Here is a 24,650-nt window from a genome sequence, read left to right on the forward strand (position 1 = left end):
TAAATAGTGAAAATCAGCAAATTGGATGGAGTTCGGACGAGATTTTTTTCAATAATTGCAATATTTGTAAACTGTTAAACAAATTTCAAAATATTTTTTTTCGGAAATAGTTTATTTTTAATACCTGATGTCGCTGCAAATATTTTTCAACGTTAATGTGGTAAATATTGGGAAAACTGTATCTTTTGAAAGAATTTTCTGATCGGTTTGGTGTCTTCACCAATATTGTAGGTATTGATGAGGACTGTTCAGAAAAAATGGTACTTGATAAATTGGTAAAAAATCAATTTCCCAAAATCCATATTTATTTAATTTTGGAATTTTTTGACATATTTTAGGGAACAAAAACCCACAACTTTTGATTCATAGAAAAGTAAGGACAAAAATTTAGCCACTAAGTTATTACTGTTTGAAAAAGAAAATGTTTTTTTTGAAAAATAAAAGTATTTATTGATTTTTTTTTGTTTCAGTTTTTAATGTAAAATTAACTTTGCAATCAAAAGTACTAACAGACAAAAAGCACAATTTTAAAATTTTAAATTTTTTTTTTTTTTAGTTACTTAAAGTTTAAATTCCAGTTTTTTTTATATATTTCTTTAAATAGTATCCAATGAGAATTGCCTAACAGTCATTGAAGATTGGACCTCTAATTGCTGAAATACAGCGAATAAAAGAACAAGAAACACAAACAAGTATCATCCAAATAGGCTGTTGCCTTTTGTTGTCTAGTACCCATGTCTCACAAACGAATGGTCTTGTTTTCAATGTTTAAAAATCAGACGTATGTAAATTTTCTGATCTTTTCGGAAAAAATATTTTAAAAATTTTGTAATCAAGTATAACATTTCAAAAAGTTCAAATATTCAAAATAACGCCCATTTAAAATGTTAGAGTTGATTCCAAAATTTTAAAATATTTTTTTTTCGGAAAGATCAGAAATTTTCAAAATTTTGTTTTGTTTTATTTTTATTATTGTTTTCTTGTTTCTTTTTCTTTTATTTTACAAACCTTGAAAATGTTTAGAAGTGCAGTGCTTCTTGGGACGCGCAGTCCTGTTTTTTCGTGATAATTTTCGTCTCTTTTGTGTCGCTCTTTGTGTGCATGGGGTGATTGGGCATAATCAGGGATGGTATTTTCACGTTTCCTCGCCGATGGCGAGGGTTTTTAGATATCGTCCCTCGCTCAAATCATCAAATTTTCGGTGTTCTCCCAAAACTGCATCAAGAGAGCGAAGCGAAAACGACGCCGATGAAATAGCGAGCAACGAACAAACCGATGCGTAAGACGGAAAAAAATCTCTCACATAGCCAGTCCCCTCGCTCAAAAAGCAAGAGAAAGAGCAATCGTGAAATTCTCTCGCCCGTAAGCCCTGTAGAAATGAGTTCATTTGTGTGCGTGAGCTCCTGTGTATGTATACAGCAATTTCGTTTGCGTGTCTCTCCGGTTGGAACGATAGTTCCATCGGAGCCAGCGATAGGGTAATTCGCATCGATGTGATGGGCTTTCGATATTCGCGATAGCAAGCCGACCATCACTCGGCTGCGAAAGAGAAGAGAAATTTTAAGAGACGAGGAACGCACCGAAATATGCATCAATGATAGTGCGATGGTGATGGTTTACCTACCCTGGGCATAATAATTGAATAATGCCATCAAAAGTGCAGTGCTTCTTGGGACGCGCAGTCCTGTTTTTTCGTGATTAATTTTTTGAGATGCGGCAGCTTCCACTGAGAAATTTAACGCCCTGATCGACATTACATCAGCCTTTTTTTAATCAGCCATCAGACTGATCGAGGTGTTACATTTCTCAGAGGGCTGGTTTAATTTGGTGAGATCAATCCGATAATGTATCCTAATCAAAATAAACCATTTCATATTTAATATGCACTGGGTCTTTGTGAGATGATCTTGTCATCCCATCAATTGAAATCTTGTGTTTATAAGAGTTTCATTAATGTTCTTTCTGTCACCAACAGTGAGCGAGTTGTGGCGCTATAACCACGGCAAATAGTGTCCAGGGCATTTGTGGAAATACAGTGTCCCATCCTCGAGGGTCCCGGAGCACCAAAACTTCTTAGCTGGTGGCTCCCAACGATTTATTGCTCCTACAAACAGGAACGTGAGCGGGGGATCCCCACGTTTCTTCCTCCCCTGTCGATTCAGAAATGTGTTGTTGTTTGAACATTCGTGTTCAAACTCAATCCAATTCAAAGAATCATCTTTGCGGTTAACTTTACGCAGTTGGCCTGGCCGCTTTAACGTTTGTGATGTTTCAAAGCAATTTATTGCATTGGGCACTGCAATTGTTAATAATGACAAGAGGATGCTAGGCGTTAATCAACCTAAGGCATTTTCTAGGATGCCCTCGAAAGACTGGCTGCGCTAGGGTTAGATTAGATTAGATATTCTACAAACCTTGAAAATGTTTATCAGATTTTCTATATTGTTGACGCGTTGGATATGTCTTTTGTTTACGCATCCAACAATGGATTGCATGATTGATTCGGATATCATTTTCAACACAAAAAGTACTAAAGTATCACTTAAAAGGCAGTATTTGTAGAATTTGCTCGGTTTGTCCTAGAGGTCGTTTCCGATTTGGATGAAACTTTCAGCGTTTGTTTGTCTATACATGAGACGAACTCATGCCAAATATAAGCCCTCTACGACAAAGGGAAGTGGATGCATTCGAAAGGAAATTTTTAAACCAAGACTTATATTTTAAAAGGGCGTAATTTTGAATATTCGGCCCTTTTGAGTTGTTAGTCTTGATTGTTTTGTTATAATATTGTTTTCGAAAAGATCGGAAAATTTCATGAATGTTTCATATTTTAACATTGTAAATCGGACCATTAGTTGCTGAGATATCGACATTTGAAAACGGTGGGTTGTTTGGGTGAGACTTGGAAAACATCAATTTTCATGTTTTTAAACCTTTGCATGGCAATATCTCTGCAACTAAGGGTCGTATTAGCAAAGTTCAAAAAGGAAAAAAAAGAATTTTCTCAGCTTTTAAAAAATTTTTTTTTCAAAACTGCACAAATTAAAAAAAATGAAAAACTAAGACTATTTTTAAAAAAGTTACCTAAACATGGCCTTAACTTGAAAACGGTGCCTCTTATCAAAATTTCACTAAAGTTGCGACCAATATTTCGTTTTTTTGAAAAAAACCGTTTTGATTAAAAAATTCACAACTCGGTCAAAGATTTTTTGCACAACCCGGAAATTTCTGAAAAGTTGGCATTTGATGTCCTCTAATACATATCAAAATATAAAAAAAATAAAATAGTGTTTTTTTTGCCAATCCAGTTTTAGTGACAAAAAGTGAAATAAAAAAACACAATTTTTTACCGTATGTCATTTTTTTTCAGTGTTGTCAGTATCCATACCTATAACTTTGCCGAAGACACCAAATCGATCAAAACATTCTTCAAAAGATACAGATTTTTGAAATTTCATACATCGTTTTTGTATGGACAGCTGCCAAATTTGAATGGAAAATTATATGGATGAAATGGCTTCTTTGGGCATACCGAAGACACCAAAACGTTTTAGTCGGATTAAAAAGTACAAAAATTAAAATTCTTAAAAATAAGACCGATTTTGCAGAGAATCGCTCAGCTGTTAAAATTATCGTATTTTGTCAACGATTTGAAAAAAAAAACTTTTTGTGAGAATTAAAAATACAAAAATAAATATTTGCAATAACTTTGTCGATGACAAAAAATACATATAAAAGTTAATTTGAGAAAACGAAGAAAATTACTCTACTTAGGGGAACGGCATCTACACAGAAAAAAATCAATTCTCGTAATCGTGAATTAAGTTCACGAATGTGAGAACCACGAAGGAATTTATTCATGAGTATGGTGCATTTGCACTATAAACGTGAATATATTCCTTCGTGGTTCTCGCATTCGTGAATTTAATTCACGATTTCGAGAATTGATTTTTTTCCGTGTAATTCAGGTCATGACAGGTCATAACTTTGACATTCAATTAATGCTAATTAAAAGCGAGTCAACTGAAATCGAGTGATAAATAGCTCAATGAGAAGTGAGCAAGCAAGTTTCTATCAAAAGTTTTGCAAAAATAGTTGTTTAAATAGTGATAATCAGCAAATTGGATGGAGTTAGGAGCGAGTGCTTATCCTGCCAAACATACGAGAATTTCCCCTAGTTAAGTAATTGACTTTCATAACACCTAATTGCTCAGATAAAACCGCAAATGTTCATCTTCTTAGTATGTGACTATGTCTCTGTCCTCTCAAGACAAGGTTCCTAAATCAACCTAATTGCTACACTTTGATGCAAGAAGAAGGCACACATGAAGACTAACTAACAAACAAAAAAAGTGACCCAAAATAACTCACCTTGACAGTATGAAGCACGTACGACAGCAAGGCAATCGAGATGACAGCTAGCAAGGCGTGAAAAGCGTGTCTGCTGCTTTTTCCTCAAAATCGACCTAATTTATCACACACCGAAAAAAAACCGGAGTACACTGACACACAATGACAACTTTCTCCTCTTCTTCCTCGGCAATGAGACTTAGCCCAGTTGGTAGCGCAACCGTGTCTTCAAGCGGAAGTATTTGTTGCAAAAAACTTCATGAATGAATTCACGAAACGTTTCACACTCCCTCGCACGTCGTCGCCGTCGTCTGGTACTTGTTTTTCGCACACTAATCACCTTTGAAAAGCACACACACAAAACACTCACAATCGCCTTTCTTGCGCGAAAATTCTTCTTCGTGATTCTCACTTCGAAGGAAAAACTCTGAATGGACCTTGCGCTCCACCCAAGGAAACTTCCAGTTCTATTGAATTTTGCACCACACAATGGACTAATTTTAGGTTACCTCCGACCTTTTCCCCCCCACACTCCAGGTGATGGCTTCAACACGTGAACCGCGAAAAATGGCGCTGTTTAGTTGTTTGGTTGAGTCGACTTGTTGGTATTGCTCTTCTTAGGGAAAATGTTCGCCTCCGTCGAGCGCGCGTCACGCCTCGCCGATGGTGATGTAAACAAAACGCAGTTCTCGGCTTAGAGGAGGCGTATTTGGAGTTGTGCTAAACAATCGTTTGAGTTTGATAAGTTAGCACACAGCTTTTACACAACGTTTATTGAATGGGCATCAATGTGAATATTGATTACTCTTTAGCACATTTAGGTTGAACCATCAAGAAAGTTTTGTCTGGAAGTAAAAGAAAAGAAACAAAATATTAAAACTTGGCTCTAAGTTGTCTCAAACCTCCCCTTGAAAGTTGATACATTATCCTTAGGGCTTGTTCAAATATTACGTCAAGAGAATTACGAGATTAAGACTTCCCTCTCCCCTCCTAACATCAGTTTGACAACTGGTTATAAATCCCTTTTTAAACTTTGTGAATCCGTTTTGATTGTCATCCCGCTTTAAAGACATCCATTTTTTCTGCGAAGTTCGTTTGATCTTAAACCTCTGAGACCACGTTTGTCACAAAAAAATCAGCCAAAATATGGCTTTTCGGCTCAAAGATCAGAAATCACTCACTCATCGCCGAACGAATCTTTGCCGAGCGAAGCGCGCAACCATTCGCAAGTGAACACGACACGTTAGCTGCCAACTAGAGCGTCCAATTTCCCGGGGTTACAAATTTCCCGGGAAACGGGAAATTTTCAACCAATTTCCCGGGAATTCTCGGGAAATTTAAATTTATTGAAAATTGTTTTGATTTTGGTTTTGCTGCAACTAAGTTGTTTAGAACAGCGACTGAAAGGCTAAAACAAGTGTGAAGATCAATTAACAGCTTAAAAAAAATAATGTCATTTATTTTTTTATCAAGGTGACAGTGAGTAGTAGAACAGCATCTAATTCCGTCGTACCTCTTATGTTGGCAGGTCAGCACTTTGACGTTCAATTACAACTCATTGAAGGCGATTTCAACTGAAACAGAGTGATAAATAGCTCAATAATAAGTGAGCAAGCAAGTTACTTTTAAAAGTTTTGCAAAATTAGTTGTTTAAATAAAAAAAATACCAAATTGGATGGAGTTAGGAGCGAGTGTTTAACCTGAGAAACCTACGAGAATTTCCCCTAAAATGAATCCATACTCCACAATCATACAAATTATTTTCTTGTTTCTGTGACCAGTAAAAGAGAGCGTGATTTGATACAAAAACTAACTTAATCCACCTATGTGGTTGATGCCTTCCTCAATTTTTACCAAAAATGGGTATATGAGTGGTTTCATCATTTTTTTTTTTTTAGATCCAGAAAAAAAGAACACAATGTATAACTTATGTGGTCATAACTCGAGACAGGGTTGCCAGATCTTCAATGTCTTGGACTCTTTGGAAAGGCCTTTCAATTACCTAACCAACGATGGGTCGGATGATGGATCCGGACATAGTTTACATACATTTAAGTGAGATCCGGCTTCAAAAAAGTACATAAATATCACTTAAGTGGTCATAACTCGAGACAGGGTTGCCAGATCTTCAATGTCTTGGACTCTTTGGAAAGGCCTTTCAATTACCTAACTAACTATGGGTCGGATGATGGATCCGGACATAGTTTACATACATTTAAGTGAGATCCGGCTTCAAAAAAGTACATAAATATCACTTAAGTGGTCATAACTCGAGACAGGGTTGCCAGATCTTCAATGTCTTGGACTCTTTGGAAAGGCTTTTCAATTACCTAACCAACGATGGGTCGGATGATAGATCCGGACATAGTTTACATACATTTAAGTGAGATCCGGCTTCAAAAAAGTACATAAATATCACTTAAGTGGTCATAACTCGAGACAGGGTTGCCAGATCCTCAATGTTTTGTACTCATTGGAAAGGCCTTTCAATTACCTAATCAACGATGGGTCGGATGATGGATCCGGACATCGTTTACATGCATATAATTGAGATCCGGGTATTTGTGAAAACACATTTTTATGCATAACTTTTGAACTACTTATCGAAACTTCAAACAATTCAATAGCGATGTATGGGACCCTAAACCAAGTCGAATGCAACTGGTTCGATCAAAATCGGTTCAGCCAGTGCTGAGAAAACTCAGTGAGAATTTTGGTCACATACATACATACACACACACATACACACACACATACACACACACATACACACACACATACACACACACATACACACACACATACACACACACAGACATTTGTTCAGTTTTCGATTCTGAGTAGATATGTATACATGAAGGTGGGTCTAGGAGCTTTTAATAGAAAGTTCATTTATAGAGCAGGATTATAGCCTTACCTCAGTGAGGAAGGCAAAAGTTTGAAAAAACATGCAGAAATTATGTTTTTCATGACAAATAACTTTTCTAAAAAAAGTCATAATGGTTTCAGTTCTTGGACAAAATGGCAAAGCAAAAATCAAACTTCTCTTGTTTGTTTACTTCAAACAACTCAATGTATTCAAATATTTCGAATTAACATCATGTCACAATCAGTCTTACATGTTTTGATATTTAACCTTCTAACACCCATTGTTACACCAGTGCTCCATTTTTCTTTTACTACATATTGTAATTTCTTGTATACCAGGTATTTAACGAATTGAAATAATTCTTCTTGAAGAAAACTTTATTATAAATGTTAAGATACCAATTTGTTTTTCAACTCATTAGATTATGGTAAACAAAAACGTAAAAATTCTCAATTTAATATATTTTTTATGAAATAACTCCAAATATTCTTGAAAAAGATTACTTAATTTTCCCGTAACTTCAAAAATTTATATTATCAGATATCAAAGTGTCTGATAAACTGATTAATTGTATATGAGGTATAAAATAAATTTAATTAAACAAAATCATCTGCATTTATTTTTCTCTGAGAATCTCAAAAACGGTTCCAAAAAGTATAGAAAATGTGTACTTTTGCTTAAATTTAGGGAATTCCCGGGAAATATATTTTTCGGGATATCCCGGGAAACGCTCTTCTGCCAACGCCTTGGCCAATCGCTTCACACAGCGAAACAAATACTTCGTGATTTTCTTTGTCTACTCCGTCCGTCGACCCGACTCACAAGCGATTATGTTCAGAGAGGAGAGAATCTAAGAAAATACTAGCTCGGCGCTCTTTTGGCCTGCGCTACCACAGTCTGCCGTAAATTTGTATTTGGAAAGTTGGAAATTTCTGTCAAATGCGCCATTGAGGTTGTGTTAACAACAAAATTGCAAAACATTTTTGATAACATTGATTTTAAGCTGTTAAATAAATAATCAAAGCAAATCCGATCGCAAACTCCAAACTATTTCGAGTAAGCTTTGAGCGATATAGCGCAATCAGCCGCTCTGAGCCATTCGCCGTACAACCCATTTGGAGTCAGAGGGAGAGTAAAGAGAGAGAGAGTATTCGGTAGCGATTGGTGTGGAAGTGATAAACGGTAGGAAACGGTCAGAGCAGTTAAACATTTATTAAAGGGGAAGAGATTTCCCTACAAATCTTTTAAAACAAATATTTTTTTCAAGATCGATCCATACTTTGCTCCAGCCACGCCGTGCCCCTCTCACCCTTTTAACCCACTCCTCCTAACAAATTTTTCAACAGTTTCAAAACTTGAATAAAAAATTGCAATACAGTCCAAACTCGATTATCCGAAGGTTTGTATGAGAATTCGGATAATCAAATCACGTACATAAAAAAATGCAAGGGCCCAAATGTTAGTCTTGACTCAAAAAAAATAGAAAGTATTTTTTCGAAAAGGTCAGAAAATTTCAAGAATGATTCATATTTTAACATTAAACATCGGGCCATTAATTGCTGAGATATCGACATTAGAAAATGGTGGGGTTTTTGGGTTGCGAATTAGAAAACATCAATTTTCCTATTTTTAAATCTTTGCATGGCAATATCTCAGCAACATTTTTATCAAGAGTGGGCAAACATGGGCACTAATTAAAAAAAATAAAAACATCGACTATTTTCAAAAAAGTCACCTAAACATTTTTGAAAAAATCAGTATTCATAACTCGGTCCAAGATGTTTTGCTTATTCTGGAAATTTCTAAAAAGATGGCATTTGATGTTCCCTAAAACATATCAGAAAACAAAAAATTAAAAATCGTGTTTTTTTGCAAATCAAGTTTTAGTGACAAAAAGCAAAATAAAAAATCGCCAAATTCTTTTACCGTGCTCTATTTTTTTTTCAGTCTAGTCCTTATCCACACCTACAACTTTGCCGAAGACACCAAATCGATCAAAAAATTTCTTCAAAAGATAACGATTTTTGAATTTTCATATATTATTTTTGTATGGACAACTGATAATCAGAAAAGCTTGAAAAAATTCTTTGAAAATATCTTTAAAACAAGAGGCGACAACAAATTAAATGACACCATCCAATGTAAAATTTATGATAAGTTTTGAATTTCATGTTTTACATAATAAAAATGTAAGCGACAAGTGGCCAAAAGAATTTTTTTTAGCACGAGTCGTACATTTATCGGCTAAATCTCGATTACTTTTTCAAAAGGTCCTATGTACATAGGAAACTCTTGGCGCATTTGTTGTTTTGAAAAAGTTATCTAGAAATAAGACAAGTGCTGGAAAATCAAGTTTTACAACAAGTTGCTTACAAAATCTTTTGAAATCCCGAACAAACGCCTTTCGAATGAAATTTTTGCAAACATCCATGTGTTAAATGAATTCACCGTTAAAACTAAAAAATAATTTGAAAATTTTACTTATTGATACAAGTACTAAAATGTTTAACTTTCACAAAAAAAAATTGCAAAAAACATATTTTCCAAATTATTTTTAAGTTACTACCGCCAACTAGGAAAAAAACAGTCTAAGTAGGTAAAGAGATTTTAGAACAATAAATTAAAAAATCGGTGTTATGTGAAATTGTTTTGTTCTGTTCCTGTTTTAACCAAAGTAATTCAAAACATCATGCAAAAAAAAAATACTAAATAGCTGTCTTAATTCGTTTCAGTTGTCCTGATTTGCACCACATACCAGTGCTTGATAAAACAGTTTGCCCTAATAAACTAAATTAATGCTGATATATGCCGAATACAAATTATAATGCTTTAAAATTATTATCGATTCTGAGGTATTCAACTGTTCATATATTTCCACAACCAAATCAGAATTTCCAGACCAAAATTTGTTTTTTCTCGGGAATTCCCGGGACAAATTATAAAAAAATCCTGGGATTCGGGAATTCCCGGTTCTGGAAAAATCCCGGGATTTTTGTCCCGGGAATTCCCGGGATGGACGCACTAGCTACGATATTATGCTTGATTTTTCAACGTTAGTAATTACATTTTCAATTAGAAATAATAAAAACGAAAACTAACGAAATTATGGAAAATATGATTCATTTTTTAAAATTCAAGTATTTCTGACATTTTTGATCATTTCAATACAAATCTGGAGTTTTTTTTGAAAAGGTCCAATAAACCAAATTTTCAGTTTTTGCTTTTTGGGTGTTTTTAAAACCGCCTTAAGTCAGGGATATTAAAAACACCCAAAAAGCAAAAACTGAGAATTTGGTTTATTGGACCTTTTCAAAAAAAACTCCAGAAATGTTCTAAAAACTTTCAAATTCAAACTAATATTTAAAAGGGCTGTATTTAACGTTTTCAAAATCAATTTGAATTTTAAATTTTGCAAATAATTTTATTCGAAATGATCAAACAATTTAAAAAACTAGAATTTCGAAAATATGGCTACCATATTTTTCATAAATGAAAAAAAGTTATTAAAAAGTCAATCAAAATTTCCAAGAATAATTGAGCAAAATTTCCCAAAAGAAAGCACCCTACCGCAAACAGTCTTTTCCCTTTTCGTTCACTCCTCAAATCATTCATCCACATCGCGATGACATCAATTCGCATTCCTAACGTGGAGGAAGAAAAGCAGCCAATTTTTTTTCGGGACTGAATTTTGCTCCAGATTCCCGATCCCCGAGATCGCTCCCCGGTGGTGAGTAATTTATGGAATCTGCGCGCCATACGTCGAATAACAAAAAAAAATGCTGAAATAACCGAACGGGTCAAATAACGTTCACCGGCTGTTGTTGGTGCTTCTGGCTTCTGGCATGCCCATTTCGGAACGCGATCCATTTGGCGCACAGCCTAAATGCTTCTGATGGGTTTGAAACGCCACACTTGTGCGTGTATGATCAAATTTTTTGGGAGACGCCTTTTTTGGACAGTTTTCTACTTTATTTCGTTTGGGTTTTGAGTTCGAAAAAAGATGGTTGTTGAATTTAAATTTGAAACATTGTTAAAAGTTTGTCAGTTTATAAAAAAAAATTAAAGCTATCTGGCTAGGTCACCTCCACCGACTGCAGTTTAGGAATTGGTGCGTTGCAAAACAACTGTCAAATCAAGTCAGGTCATCTCTACCACATCCAACCTAAACGATTCAAATGTAGTTATCTAGTGTTCAAGATGGACGCGTTGCAACTGTCAAATATAGTTAGGTCATCTCCACCATTCGCATCTAATATAGAATCTAAAATTGCAACGCTGCCTAATGATTTCGTAACAACTTTTAAACAGTCTTTTCAATGTTCAACAACTTCAACACATTTCTTCTCACGAGAAAGAAGCTCTGTTGCTTTGGGAATTCACCCAAACTCTCTCGGGCAGATCATCAGCTCTTCGTGCAACATGTGAGCCCCGATTCAGCTTGATGTTCCTCGTCATCGTGGTCGGTCTTCTTGACTGTGCTGCATCTTCATCTTCTGCTTGTTCTGCGGTTTGCTCGCTTATTCGCTAACGAGAAGAAGCATTTCTGCGTCTTCCACCAAACTTTGCATTTTGATGAATCGTGGCTGATGCGCGTTGGTTTGATAATTTGAAAATTCCAAAATTTTCGCGCATCTGTTCCACTCTTAATCTGGGCCCATGTCAAATCTGATGGAGTAATCAGATTCGTGGGCACACGCGAGAGATTTGGATTACGTGAGCGCATTCGTTACATTGTTGTTTATATAGTAGTTTCAATTGGATGGGGATGTGTTTTTGTGCTGAGCTTGTCTGATGAAACCAAACTGATAGCGTGCACTTTAAAAGTGTTTTTTGCACAAACTTAACCCATCCGATTGATGAGGTGAATCAAAAAGAAGTGTTTCGCGATGAAGGCAGGTAGCGTGTTTCTATACTTTGCCGACAACATTTATTTCGACGTTATCACTGACTTGGCCGCGGGTGATAAGAGCTGACTTGTAGATTCGCGATTTTACAGTTCAACTAAAGTAATTGGATCTGATAAAGAAGCGCTTATCAGTTAGTGAAGCGAAGACATGTTTATTGACCTTCGAGTCGATCGAATATATGAATCAGTCAAATCAACACAATTGGGCAAACATTATAAGACCGATTCTTCGGCTCCTTTTAAAAAAAATCCAAGTTTTTTTCAGCGTTTTGGCTGTAGTGGCAAAATATAAGAAGAAACCCCCCAATGTTATTACATATTTGGAACAAGGGGTTGGAAACTCTTAGAGCTATACTTATTATGTTAACCAGTATATCAAAATATATGTTAGTATACTAATTATTTCCTTTACATACCGCCAGTATACTTACCAATATACTGAGAGTATCTTAATATACTAACAGCAAGTTTATTGCTTTTCGGTTAGTATACTAACAAGTATACTGGAATACACTACTCGACAAAACAAAACTTGTGTCAAGGGATTGACGATATCTCATCGGTTCCTCAGAGAAAAGGCATCCCCGAATCCGATGCAATCGACAGAATTTGATTTTATGTCCACGCGGACTGACGAGAAGCTGGTAAATTTTTTAACATAAAAAAATCGAACAATTTAAAAAAAAAAACTTGCGTCTCCTCCCAACTATATGAGCCATCTACAAAAATATGGAGGCGCCTGGTGCATAGCCATTTCCTTTAAGCACAACGGAAACAACCAATACAAATGTATAAAAAAGTTGTCAAGTTCGGGGGGTCCACAGCTAGCATTTTTTGTACGATTATAAAAATAAATATTAAAAGTTTAAAATTAAAATATTTGAAAAACATTTTTTTTAAATATATTTGTTTACTAAAATTTTATGTTTCTCAAAGGTCTATGGGTACTTCGGGATGTCCATGGTAATCCAAGGACTCCCTAGAGTTAAGATCTATGAGTCTACCGCCGTAACAAGCAAGAGGTCGTCGGATTTTGACCCCGGATTATGTGCGTATAGCATCAGTGGATATGGTAGACTACTATATGAATGTAATGGGATGTACATGGTCATCCAAGGACTCCCTGGAGTTAAGATCTACGAGTCTACCGCCGTAACAAGCAAGAGGTCGTCGGATTTTGACCCCGGATCATGTGAGTATAGCATCAGTGGATATGGTAGACTACTATATGAATGTAATGGGATGTACATGGTCATCCAAGGACTCCCTGGAGTTAAGATCTACGAGTCTACCGCCGTAACAAGCAAGAGGTCGTCGGATTTTGACCCTGGATCATGTGCGTATAGCACCAGTGGATATGGTAGACTACTATATGAATGTAATGGGATGTCCATGGTCATCCAAGGACTCCCTGGAGTTAAGATCTATGAGTCTACCGCCGTAACAAGCAAGAGGTCGTCGGATTTTGACCCCGGATTATGTGCGTATAGCATCAGTGGATATGGTAGACTACTATATGAATGTAATGGGATGTACATGGTCATCCAAGGACTCCCTGGAGTTAAGATCTACAATCGATGTAAAGTTATCGAAATATTTAAGTTTGAACGATGAACAAAAGTCCTTGCTTACCACTTTAGCCAAACGGCGACCTCTTTTTTGTTACGGCGGTAGATTCGTAGATCTTAACTCCAGGGAGCCCAACACATTTATATAGTAGTCTACCATATCCACTGATGCTATACGCACATGATCCGGGGTCAAAAGCCGATGACCTCTTGTTTGTTACGGCGGTAGACTCGTAGATCTTAACTCCAGGGAGTCCTTGGATGACCATGGACATCCCATTACATTCATATAGTAGTCTACCATATCCACTGATGCTATACGCACATGATCCGGGGTCAAAATCCGACGACCTCTTGCTTGTTACGGCGGTAGACTCATAGATCTTAACTCCAGGGAGTCCTTGGATGACCATGGACATCCCAATACATTCATATAGTAGTCTACCATATCCACTGATGCTATACGCACATAATCCGGGGTCAAAATCCGACGACCTCTTGCTTGTTACGGCGGTAGACTCGTAGATCTTAACTCCAGGGAGTCCTTGGATGACCATGGACATCCCATTACATTCATATAGTAGTCTACCATATCCACTGATGCTATACGCACATGATCCGGGGTCAAAATCCGACGACCTCTTGCTTGTTACGGCGGTAGACTCATAGATCTTAACTCCAGGGAGTCCTTGGATGACCATGTACATCCCATTACATTCATATAGTAGTCTACCATATCCACTGATGCTATACTCACATGATCTGGGGTCAAAATCCGACGACCTCTTGCTTGTTACGGCGGTAGACTCGTAGATCTTAACTCCAGGGAGTCCTTGGATGACCATGGACATCCCATTACATTCATATAGTAGTCTACCATATCCACTGATGCTATACTCACATGATCCGGGGTCAAAATCCGACGACCTCTTGCTTGTTACGGCGGTAGACTCGTAGATCTTAACTCCAGGGAGTCCTTGGATGACCATGTACATCCCATTACATTCATATAGTAGTCTACCATATCCACTGGTGCTATACGCACATGATCCAGGGTCAAAATCCGACGACCTCTTGCTTGTTACGGCGGTAGACTCGTAGATCTTAACTCCAGGGAGTCCTTGGATGACCATGTACATCCCATTACATTCATATAGTAGTCTACCATATCCACTGATGCTATACGCACATAATCCGGGGTCAAAATCCGACGACCTCTTGCTTGTTACGGCGGTAGACTCATAGATCTTAACTCCAGGGAGTCCTTGGATGACCATGGACATCCCATTACATTCATATAGTAGTCTACCATATCCACTGGTGCTATACGCACATGATCCAGGGTCAAAATCCGACGACCTCTTGCTTGTTACGGCGGTAGACTCGTAGATCTTAACTCCAGGGAGTCCTTGGATGACCATGTACATCCCATTACATTCATATAGTAGTCTACCATATCCACTGGTGCTATACGCACATGATCCAGGGTCAAAATCCGACGACCTCTTGCTTGTTACGGCGGTAGACTCGTAGATCTTAACTCCAGGGAGTCCTTGGATGACCATGTACATCCCATTACATTCATATAGTAGTCTACCATATCCACTGATGCTATACGCACATAATCCGGGGTCAAAATCCGACGACCTCTTGCTTGTTACGGCGGTAGACTCATAGATCTTAACTCCAGGGAGTCCTTGGATGACCATGGACATCCCATTACATTCATATAGTAGTCTACCATATCCACTGGTGCTATACGCACATGATCCAGGGTCAAAATCCGACGACCTCTTGCTTGTTACGGCGGTAGACTCGTAGATCTTAACTCCAGGGAGTCCTTGGATGACCATGTACATCCCATTACATTCATATAGTAGTCTACCATATCCACTGATGCTATACTCACATGATCCGGGGTCAAAATCCGACGACCTCTTGCTTGTTACGGCGGTAGACTCGTAGATCTTAACTCCAGGGAGTCCTTGGATGACCATGTACATCCCATTACATTCATATAGTAGTCTACCATATCCACTGATGCTATACGCACATGACCCGGGGTCAAAATCCGACGACCTCTTGCTTGTTACGGCGGTAGACTCGTAGATCTTAACTCCAGGGAGTCCTTGGATGACCATGTACATCCCATTACATTCATATAGTAGTCTACCATATCCACTGGTGCTATACGCACATGATCCAGGGTCAAAATCCGACGACCTCTTGCTTGTTACGGCGGTAGACTCGTAGATCTTAACTCCAGGGAGTCCTTGGATGACCATGTACATCCCATTACATTCATATAGTAGTCTACCATATCCACTGATGCTATACGCACATAATCCGGGGTCAAAATCCGACGACCTCTTGCTTGTTACGGCGGTAGACTCATAGATCTTAACTCCAGGGAGTCCTTGGATGACCATGTACATCCCATTACATTCATATAGTAGTCTACCATATCCACTGATGCTATACTCACATGATCCGGGGTCAAAATCCGACGACCTCTTGCTTGTTACGGCGGTAGACTCGTAGATCTTAACTCCAGGGAGTCCTTGGATGACCATGTACATCCCATTACATTCATATAGTAGTCTACCATATCCACTGATGCTATACGCACATAATCCGGGGTCAAAATCCGACGACCTCTTGCTTGTTACGGCGGTAGACTCATAGATCTTAACTCTAGGGAGTCCTTGGATTACCATGGACATCCCGAAGTACCCATAGACCTTTGAGAAACATAAAATTTTAGTAAACAAATATATTTAAAAAAAATGTTTTTCAAATATTTTAATTTTAAACTTTTAATATTTATTTTTATAATCGTACAAAAAATGCTAGCTGTGGACCCCCCGAACTTGACAACTTTTTTATACATTTGTATTGGTTGTTTCCGTTGTGCTTAAAGGAAATGGCTATGCACCAGGCGCCTCCATATTTTTGTAGATGGCTCATATAGTTGGGAGGAGACGCAAGTTTTTTTTAAATTGTTCGATTTTTTTATGTTAAAAAATTTACCAGCTTCTCGTCAGTCCGCGTGGACATAAAATCAAATTCTGTCGATTGCATCGGATTCGGGGATGCCTTTTCTCTGAGGAACCGATGAGATATCGTCAATCCCTTGACACAAGTTTTGTTTTGTCGAGTAGTGATATCATTAGTATACTCAGTATTCTTAAGTAATATTAGAGTTTCCAGCCCCTTGATTTGGAAAGATAATTGATTTTCCTACAAAGAAATATCATGCAGAATGAACCATATAGTACCTGTGCTTCCCCTGAAATAAAAATGTAGCGTGACGGGACAACATCGTAAAACTGGACTTTTAAAAGGCACACTACAAAAATCGCTACAGTTTTGCCAGTTTGATTTTTAAAAACTTTTGCTCTTCTACACATTATCACAAATTAAAAAACGAATCTTTTGCTCCTTGAACTGAAAGAATTGGATGAAATTTGAGTTTTTGCCACCCATTTCTTTTCGTGACGGGACAACGAAAGGAGCCGATTTATGAAAAAACTCCTCTCCCGTACAATGGCTTGCAGACCACTTTTGGTCAATGTTCTTTGCTTTTAAGGTAAGAAAACGCATTTAAAGCACATTGCAATTATTGCATCATAATAAAAATATTTTTTTTCATATTAAAAATCATATTGAAAATTGAAAAATGTGATATTTTGGTGTAGCTTCGCTAAGAATCGGTCATAACTAGAAAAAATAAGTTTCATTAAAATGAAACTGGATTGAAATTCTATAAAATTCAATAATCTGTCCACTAACTCGTTTTTCAAAGTATTTGGTTATCCCGGCTTAAAGAATTTTCAACGTTTTAAAAAAAAAATCTTAGTGGGTATATAAAAAAAAATCCCATAATTTCAGAGGAATTTGATGAAACCTTTCAATATCAAAATGTGCTATCCTGAATAAGAAAATTTTCTACAATTTCAAGTCATTTCTTCAGGGTGTATATCAAAAATGTTTAAAATCATGATTGAAATTTCCGGTTTTCAATGAAGGCATTCGCTTTGAGACATCATTTTAGCGCAAAATTAATTATTTTGTCAAAATTTTCCCATAGTTTCAGAGGAATTTGATAAAATACTGTAATACCTAAAGAATACCAAAATTTGGTGTTCGACCATTGACAAATTCTGCAATTTTGCAATATCAAAACAATACCTTAGATTGGTATGATACCACATTCTGCTCTTGTATAATCCTTAAGACAAATTTGAAAGGGTCCAGGAGTTCCAAAATTTTGTATTGATACCAGAGAAAGGTATTATTACGCATTTTCCTTGTTATTTACCCATGCTCGGGTCGACTGCGGACAATCGAGTCTGGACTGTTTCCATATAATTTTTTAAATCATCAAGCTTTGGAATTAACGAAAAAAACGTTACTTAATCCACCAGAAGGTGGTTGCTGCCTTCCTCCTGAAAGCTTTGGCTAACGCTTACTTAGTAAAGACACTATACATCTGAGTGCTGCCATCTATGATACATTTTTATTATTCATTTGAAAGCACTGCAGTATTTGTGTGCGTGAACGGCGTGCACTGAGCGGAAAGTTCCGACAGCTATCCGCCGGAGCTTTCAAATTATGTAAATAATGACCCTTTTTAGTATCAACCAAAACAGTTTTTCTAACATAACTTTTGAAGTACTGCACCAAACCGGATGAAATTAAAAAAAGACTTAAAGGACCTGAAGGCGAATCTAAAAACATAGATCCGGACAAAATCGGTAGGGCCAGTTCCGAGAAAAGTGAGTGAGAAAAAAAATTCTACGTCCATCCACACGCACAGACATTTGCTCAGAATTTGATTCTGAGCCGATATGTATACGTAAAGGTATATCTAGAAGGCTTATTTAAAAAGTTCAATTTTTGAGTGATTTTATAGCCTTGCCTCAGTGAGGTGAGGAAGGCAAAAATGTAGTTTTTAAGGAGATTTGGTGTGTTCAAAAACAACTCTTTTGAACACACCAAATCTCCTTAAAAAGTACAATTTTTTAGCTAATGGAAAGGGGCAACCAACTGGCAACTTTCAGCTTGGTTGAAAATTATGAATGTTCACGATTACGGTGTTTTAGAAAACGTAACATTTTAGGAATATTTTATGGATATTTTTTCTCGACAAGAAAGTTGATCGGAAAGTTGTTTCCTCACACAATATGCGCCTTCTACGACTAGGGGATATGGGGGTAAGACGGCCACCCTAAGGGAGAAGTCTCATAAAATTTACACAACAGATTATTTTGATCTCATATTATTTACATATTGTTCTACATTATAGAAATGACATAAATTACTTGATCGAAAAAACAATGTTCAATACTTTTCAGCAATTTTAAAAATATAATTGAAATCGTATATTAACGAAATACGCGGGGTAAGATGGCCAGTGCTATAATTAACTTCTCTGAAAATCATAACTATTTTTGTTGAAAAAATCAAGTTTAAAATGTGAAGAAAAATGCTGTTCAACAAATTTTATATTTTTGCATTGTGAATTTCATATTATTGCGACCACATTTCATGAAAAACTGTGATTTTTTACAACAAAACATACACAACTTGATGCAAAATAATTAGTGTGTGTATTTTGATTGGAATAAGTAAATCAAAATTATGTAAATAATATTAAATTATCAGTTATTATGCAAAGTTTGAAAGGATTTCATACTATTCAATGATTTTTGCTGTGATGAGATTTACTGTGATAGTAAGGAATAATGTCGAAACAGTAGTTAATGCTTTTCCTTACCCGAGCAGACGGAAATAACGTGAGAATAACATTTTTTGGTATTTGAAAATACTAGGCCAATAACATTTTATGTTATTTATAACAAGTTTTGTTATTCGTCGTTATGATTTTTCTGTTATTGGATTGTTATTGTAATAACAGACTAATGAAATTTTTGGTTATGCTTCGAACAAATCTTTTTTATTATTTGTTGTTATTTTAACAACTAATCCGATCATCCCAATAACAGTTGGAGTTATTTTTCCATAACAAGAAATGTTGTTTTGGCTTTCAACCCATATCAGACCAATAACAAATTTTGTTATGATACTGTTATTAAACTCTTATGCAAAAATGGAAAAAAAAAACTTTTCCGAGGGACATAATCTAGGGAAAACTTCAATATGACATGAAAAAATATTTAAAGAAAGAAAAACATATTGTTACCTGATAAAAGCTGTAATTCATGAAAATTACATCAAGTTGAAAAATTATTTGTTTATTTTGAGATATTATAAATAATATAAATTTCAAACAATAGATTTGGCAAAGGTGACTACATGTGCATTATTTAGCATAAGGAACAGTATTGCTAAACATTTTAGTAATATTCATTAGTATAGTTTGTAAAATAGTGGGTTGGCCGTCTTTCCCCCAGCTCCCATAATATAATAGAAATCATTAAAGCAAACCCTCAAGCCCACTTTTTTTTTAATTGTAATTCAGGGTTAAATTTTAGAGGGCAACGGAAAGGTGTATGTGTAGAGAAGTGTTAAGTGTGAAGAAATTCAAAATATGAATAACTGTATCTTTAACATCTACTGACCAATTGTTTTTTTTTTTCGTGTTTAGGAGGTAACTTTCGTTTTACTTCTCTTGTTTTATTTTTAGTTTTTTAATTAGCATTTATCTTGTTTACTTTATGTTTGTTTTTGGTTGTATTTGCCCTATTATATTTATAGATCTAAGCCCGTCCAAAGGCGGGGTTGAGCTGTAGAGGGTTTATTTAGTCCGCTGAATCTGAATCTGTTCTCAGATTTGAGACAAAGTGTCTTAACAATGATTTTTGGCCATATTTCGTGTTTCTTTGAAAAAATCACCTAAACCCATAGAAATTCCTGAATAATTCTGCAAACAAATTGCCGAAGACACCAAATCAATAACAAATCCATTCTCTAAATATCAACAATTCGCTCGCTGAAAATTTACATACAATTTCTGTATGGACACTCTATAAGTCATTGGAAAAAAATAATCGAAAAATAATAAGATTTCGAGCAGCATCACCATAAAAAAATGGAACAAAACAAAAACATTTTATTTATAAATTTGGACAACCTAAATAAGTATCAGTATTCAAACAATGTGTTCTTGTTTATCCAAGTCTCCCCATCCAAAATTACTCTTTTATCTTTTCTATAAGCAATATCAACATTTGCGTGTCGTCGCGACACGCACTCTTCAAACATCACTCTCAGTTTCAGAGCGCTCAGTTTAGAGCGCGATTCATTTCCATCTCGGTTACGCACACACACACACACACCCTGTCCGGATCCCTCGCGCGCGGTCAGTCTGTCTGCCCTGCCCTGCCCGAGTCTGTGTATATCTGTCGCAAAATTAGGCCTACCCCTCCCCCTGCACTTCCCGCTGACCTTTCCACCCGAAAAAGTTGACGAAGAAAAAACACACTTTTAAATGTATATTTACACGCACATTCCTCATATCTTTTGGGGAGTTTCAATTTGGTGCAGGGTGACGACTCAGTTTCAATCTGTTGGGTTGGCTGTCAATCGGGAATTTGGCAGTTTTGACGTTTAGCACATCTTACAAAAGTTTGAGCTATTATCAACAAAGGACGTCTTGATCTCAACAGTTCAAAAAGTTGAAAATGCTATTTTTTTGTTATTATTACCAACAACATTTCACACTTTCACAACCAAGATTCGCTCTCTTCTAGCGATTACATAACCTGCTCATTTCGATGCAAATTTGCGTTCTTCCATGATGGTGGAAGCCCAACTTCCTCTCAGGTTCTTCGACTAACTTAAATTAATCGGTAATAGACATTCCGGCAGCATTATCTTGATGGCTTGCCACGATACGAGCTGTCTAATCCATCTCAACTAGCGTTTCCTCACATCAAGACTTCTTACGTTTGTGTATTTCTTCGCTAGTCGCTCTGTTTTGGTTTCGATCCGTTGCTCACCCTCCTGTTTCTTCAGTTTTGCACATCTTCCAACCCCTCGCGAACGACCCTTCCTCAAGAGAGTGTGTAGAGAAATTTCGACCAAGAACTGCGCAAATAATTTCCCCGATCCTAACCTCCTCCTGGCGTTCTTCTCAATGATAGACCGGCATCCGAAACTCTCGCACTAACACACAAGCAGGTCGCGGACAACCCTCCTATATCATCCCTCCGAATGCTTCTGAGCGTGTGTGTGCGTTGTGGTGGAGAAAATCCGATTTTCCTCCTAGCCACCCACCCACAATCCTAGTTCTGACCACACCAATACAATACCAACCGCTGGAAAAGCTCACTTATACTAGGGAGTTCCCACAAACAAAAACGAGGTCCCAATTGGAAAACTGCTAGCGCTAGTCCCCTTCGTCCTGGTGGGATTCTGTCTACGTTGCACCGCTACCAAACAGTAGTAGACACCGTACTCCACCTGTCCTTACGGACTACCGGAACTCCGTTGCTGTATTGGTGCCGATCGTATACAACACACATCTATTTTTTACTTTCTAGAGCACATACTCCCTCGTCGTATCCTCGCGCAAGACCTCATTAAAGGACGTAAACCCCCCGTCGTCCCTACGCTCGGGACGACTGTAGTAGAGTCCCACGTCTATAGCTATGCGATGGCCAGACGGCCTCGCTGGAATTGAGGACATCCAAGATGTCCTGCGAGCACAGACAGACAAAGGAACGTCCTTCTTACCCCGCTTGAGCACTATCCTTGGACTCGCCAAGTCTTCCAATGGGATATCTTCCTCACTTTCACTGATCCCCGGAACTTGCCACCTCCACATAGAACGTCCAGAACTCTCACGCGTCACTTTCTTCCACCTGATCGAATCTTGCAAGCAAGCATCTAACTAACAGCACCGTAGAACTCCGGCGAACTGCTGGCCTCAAACAACGGGGCACCGTTGTTGTGTTTCGACACACGACTCTTTGACTTGGGACGACGACGTTAGACCGGGCTAGCACGCCAGACTGTGCTGGTTGGTTGTGGGGACCATCGACTGCCGACGGCGAGACCTGCGACGACGACGTGGGGGCACTCGCTCTCTCACGATACACCGGGTGATTACACCGTGAAGGGGTACTCGCGTGCGCGACCGAAGCAAGCTGGCAGCGTGCGCGATGGTGGATTCTCTCTGCTGTGTGAAGAGTGTATGGCGATTGTGCGGGGAGAGTGAGTTACCAGACGGGTAACTCAGCGGCGAGTGGCACGTGGAAGCTTGACCTGACTACACCGTCTGAAGCTTTTTATGGTGAGGCGTGGAAGCTTTCGTTTATGGCAAATACGTTCTAACTTCATGGATCTTCACAGCATATGCTTAAACAACCGTTGTGTTGAAGTTGTTAGCCGTTCAAATCTTCAGTTGAAGGTTCATTGATGCTCGATGTAATCAAGTTGCTGCTGCTCTACTTCTTCGCTGAGGTAAGGTAAGCATTGGGTGGAACTCACTCCTGTAAAGCTACAGGGACTTGACGTTTGAGTTTAATATCCGTGGTTTGGTATGAAAGCTGATTTGATTAGATCGCTACAAAGTGCGATGCCCTATGAATGCACCTCTGGCCTTCTTGATTTGCTTGCATATGTCGAGCTTGCTACCACCATCTTACGCAATCTGGCTACCAAGGTAATGGAAAGTGTCGACCTTCTCAACTTCTTTGCAGCTAAGCCATGAGCGCTTTCCGTGTTCAATGCCATCGACTTCGTCTACTAGACATTGACTTTCAGCCTTGCCGCCGAGGACTATGCAGGTAGATCGTCCAGCGTGTTCTGCATGTCGTTTCCTCTCTGTGAGAACAGCACAATGATATTCGCTAAGTCGAGGTCGTTGAGATGCTTCATCTTAACTAGCCACTGCAGCCCACGGTTTTGCACACGGTCCAACGTTTCACCTAACACTTCATCGATGACGACGAGAAACAGCAGTGGTAACAGAATGCATCCTTGTCTCACCCCGGCTGCAACTCGGATTGAGTCAGACAAGACCCCGTTTGCGTTGTCGAGACGGTCAAACGCTTTTTCATAATCAACGAAAACCAGATGAAGATAATCCTGGAGTTCGTTGACTTGTTAAAGGATGATCCACGAATGATCAGCCATTGCGGAACCCTGCTTGCTACCATCGAAATGACTCGTCGATCTTCGATATAATCCTGCACAAAATCACCTTTAAGAGAACTTTCAAAGTTATGCACAGCAACACGATGCCACGCCAGTTGTCGCAGTTGGTGAGATCCCCCTTCTTCGGAACTTTCACCAAATGCCGCGGTGTCCCAGATTTTGGTGAACAGTCGATACAGCATCCGAGCTGACAACAGGACGTCAGCCTTGAGAATTTCTGCGATCAAACCCTGGCGCTTTTCCGGACTTCATACGTCTCACGGCTTATTCAGTCTTTCTTATGGTAAGTGAACTAGAGTTCATCCGGTTTATCCGCCTAACATTTGGCGGATGGTACTGGGGGCTTGAACGTACATGCAGGATTTGCAGGAGCTGCTCAAATTGCTCGAACTAACGATACAGCTGGTCAACCTGATTAGTTATCAACTGAACGCTTCTGTCCTTCACCGAAATAAGTTTATTCGTCCTAGCACCACAAAACCTTTGCAAGATGTCATAGAAGAGGTGCATGTCTCCATTGTCTTTCTCAGAGTCCGCAGTATGTTATCTTCGACATTTCTCTGGTGCCGCGGGAGCTACGATATGATGATCGGATATGATATCGGAGCTGCGCATATTCCGTACATCTAGTAGAATTATTTTCTGTTTGTGGCTGATACAGATGTGTTATATCCGGTTCTCCCTTTATCCTTCACTCGAAAAATACGTGACTTTGTGTACTGAGCGATCTTCCAATCACCATGTCTAGGTTACCAATCACCATGTCTTGGTTACCACAGAACTCCGTGCACAGCTTACCGTTTACGCTCATCTCTTCAAGATCATGTCAACC

At 38.0% G+C, this 24,650-nt stretch overlaps 1 protein-coding gene across 1 annotated transcript in view; it reads right to left on the reverse strand.

Annotated features, from left to right (window-relative positions):
* LOC120412725 (serine-rich adhesin for platelets) overlaps positions 1–22,663 on the reverse strand; it is a 192,680-nt gene extending 170,017 nt beyond the window's left edge. The window contains exons 1-2 of the mRNA XM_039573312.2: positions 22,394–22,663; positions 4,372–5,195 (exon numbers count right to left, since the gene is read on the reverse strand). The gene's annotated coding sequence lies outside the window, so the exon portion shown is untranslated. The remainder of the gene's footprint in view (positions 1–4,371; positions 5,196–22,393) is intronic.
* Positions 22,664–24,650: the final 1,987 nt, after the last annotated feature.

This window comes from Culex pipiens, chromosome 1 (genome assembly GCF_016801865.2).
Source record: "Culex pipiens pallens isolate TS chromosome 1, TS_CPP_V2, whole genome shotgun sequence".
NCBI classification, from domain to species: domain Eukaryota; kingdom Metazoa; phylum Arthropoda; class Insecta; order Diptera; family Culicidae; genus Culex; species Culex pipiens.